The sequence below is a fragment of the Helianthus annuus genome, chromosome 6 (genome assembly GCF_002127325.2).
Source record: "Helianthus annuus cultivar XRQ/B chromosome 6, HanXRQr2.0-SUNRISE, whole genome shotgun sequence".
NCBI classification, from domain to species: Eukaryota; Viridiplantae; Streptophyta; class Magnoliopsida; order Asterales; family Asteraceae; genus Helianthus; species Helianthus annuus.
The window spans coordinates 111,887,247-111,890,270 of record NC_035438.2 but is presented as its reverse complement, the minus strand read 5'-3'; the positions used below and the strand labels follow the sequence as shown (position 1 = coordinate 111,890,270).

Here is a 3,024-nt window from a genome sequence, read left to right as displayed (position 1 = left end):
AGCTGCTGCAAAATTCTATGTTGAAATAGCAACTGATCAACACAGATGTTGTGTATTACAAAGATGCATCAATCACTCGACTGGCGAGTACCATGAAAAATTAATCTCGGAGATATCAAAAACTCGCATCCTTCTTGCAGAAGATGCATACGGGTAAGTGTTGAGGAAAAATACGCAAATGGGTGGTAGAATGACATGTCAAAAGGGTAGTATTGTTGACGAAACTATAGAAAACGCCTTTTGTAGAAAAAATTTATAAATAAGAAGTGGGTTACATACGATTACAAAAAATATATTATTATTGATATAATCTAACTTTTAAATAAACACACCCTGCATAACTTTTGACTCGTTCAGTCCATTTTATTATAAGCTATTTTCTTTATATAATCACTGGATTAGAGAGTTACACGGGTCATGTAGCTTGACACAAATATCTATAAAGGTTGTATTCGGATTCATTAATTCAACCCATCAACTTTACACGATTGTCACTGGAATATGAATCAGGGAATCAATTATTATATGCACATATGATAAACAACATTGATGTACAAATACCTGGAATGATTTTCGTATACATGAAGAAACCAGAATATGTTGTTAATGTCTAAAGCTTTCTGGAAGTGTTGATTCTGTAAAATACTCCTTTCTCATATCATCCGCCGAGCAAAACCGTACCTTTAAATGTGAATAAGCATGAAAGGAAGGAGCAATAGTGCTAGTTATAGATAGCAATTATGACCCATTTACTTGTAAAATGGGTTGATTTAAGTTACGCTCAATCTATAACGGGTCAAACCAGTTTATAAAAGGAAACGGGCAAAAAGTCACCCAAAGCGTAATTTAATGCATAAAACCTATAAACCTTTTGACCCAAAACAATTACAATACTCGAGACAAAATGTGTACTGGTCAAGCGAACTTGGCTCGTTTAAATAATTACAGGTTTTGACCCGTTACCCAACCCATCCAGTTTGCCACTTCTACTAATTTGTATGGAAAGACGGTGTAAAAAGTATACCAGAGAAGCATACGACTTTACTAAAGGCTTGGCAAGCTGCCAAATTGGCTGAAATACAAACGGAGCTTCGACAAATAGCACTTGCCCCAGTCGGCTCGGGTAATAATAATACAGGACATCAAACTGTCAATATTCAAGAAAAACATTAGCTTTCAATATCCATAATTTTAATGTCAGGCATTCTGCTAGTCTCAGTTACATGCCAAAAAAATAATAATAATAACTACAATAAATAAACTACTATCCGTTTATTTGTGAATAAGTTGATTTGGGTTATGTTTTATCTTTAGCGGGCCATTCATAACTTACCAAAAATGTCAAGAATTAAAGATCTGAATTCTTCAAACTAAATCCGTGAAGATCAAATATTCCAAGTATCTCTTCTTTACCTTCTGGAAGTCTCCAAGTATCTCTTCTTTACCTTCTGGAAGTCTACTCAATGCCTTCTCTAGCAAGAGTACTACACATTTTTGGTACTACACATATCATAAAAAATGACAATTATAATAGTGTCACTTGGCCCGTTTAAACCGTTCAATAGAAACTACTCATCTGACCCGTTCAATGAATAGTGCCAATTTTTTACTATCACTTGTAACCCATTTGACCCGTCCAATAATTTAAGACTAAACGGATGTTGAACTCATGTGTTAAGAAACTTATATTTTAACTTCTTTGACGACATAATTGAGGAAAAAATGATGCAAAAAGTATCGATTACATTAACTGGGCCTAGAGATAAGTTGACATTTTTTTTTTCTTTAACTGGTTCGGGTTTTTTAAGAAGGATTAGAACCGGTTTTTGGCCAAAAATAATATGAAAAACAGAAAATGTCATTGCATGAATTACAAATATGATATTAAATAAGTTCCAGCTATAAATGTTCAACTTTCTAAATTAGTTTTCATATGAAATCAAGATACCTCAAAGGCGGGCAAGCCGTACAACCTCAAACCAACTTTGATCATCGCTCGTCGATCTATCCATCCACGTCTGGTGCTCGTGGAGTCATGGACCCAAGTGAACCCTTGTGACGGTTCCACATCCTGCAGGGAACGATACATCAAGAAACACATCAATGCTTTGTTACGGCAATTCCCATAAAAACATCCTTAACAAAACATTACCTTTTCTCCTGCAGATATATCGAATCTTCCTTTAGTTGAATCCTTTATAATGTTTATCTAGTTAAAAAAAAAAAAAAACAGGTGTTATATATTTTCCCGTACATGATTGCCTTGAAGCATAAACTTGAATCCTTTATAATGTTTATCTAGTTAAAAAAATAGTCACATACCTGACTCCACCAAATTTGCCTGTGTAGCGCCACGAATCATCCTAGCCAATATTTATACGTTGTTTGTCTTTTACTCGATTAATCTCTAATCTGAAAAACAGAATGACGTAAGACGCAATGTACTCCCACTCAATTAATATAAAAAATCATAGTGCTTAACACCCATGGGAATGAAACATAAGCTTACAGTGAATGAGCCCCAAATCTTGAACTACATTTTACCTCTTGATCTTGTGATCATTGCATCGTCTTGATAACGTATTTAGTCTGAAGGGCAGCCATAGCAACATCACCTCTTCTAAAAAACGTAATTACATTCAGTTTTCATAAATGTCTACTACTTATCTACAAAATTTTTTTTAATACCTCGATTGCTTTGCTAGGTGCAACACGTATCACTTTGACCAAATTACACTTTGAAAAGTCTAGTTCAGCCTTCGGTCTTCATGACCTCACATAAGAGCATTGATAACAAAATCTGGCTAAATATGTTAAACAAAGAGAATTCGATTAAAAAACTAAAAAGACTCTTATTTTACCATATCCTTTTGAACAACTCCTTGAGATCTGTCCAAGTCCAAGTTTTTCAAATCAAATTGGTTATTGATCATCAATAATTTGATTTCACACTTTTGGCATCCCATTGTTGAACACCCCTAAAAAAATTATAGCAGAAACCATGTAACTAAATTAGACATTTAA

General features: G+C 34.1%; 2 long non-coding RNA genes across 2 annotated transcripts; both read right to left on the bottom strand.

Annotated features, from left to right (window-relative positions):
• Positions 1-575: 575 nt before the first annotated feature.
• LOC118479863 lies at positions 576-1,127 on the bottom strand. The gene is made up of 2 exons (XR_004861100.1): positions 1,025-1,127; positions 576-681 (listed from the first exon to the last, which is right to left on the bottom strand). It is a non-coding gene; the product is annotated as an uncharacterized LOC118479863 (long non-coding RNA).
• Positions 1,128-2,145: 1,018 nt separating this feature from the next.
• On the bottom strand, positions 2,146-2,565 carry LOC110897110. Its single transcript, XR_002568452.2, has 3 exons — positions 2,510-2,565; positions 2,323-2,412; positions 2,146-2,209 (listed from the first exon to the last, which is right to left on the bottom strand). It is a non-coding gene; the product is annotated as an uncharacterized LOC110897110 (long non-coding RNA).
• Positions 2,566-3,024: the final 459 nt, after the last annotated feature.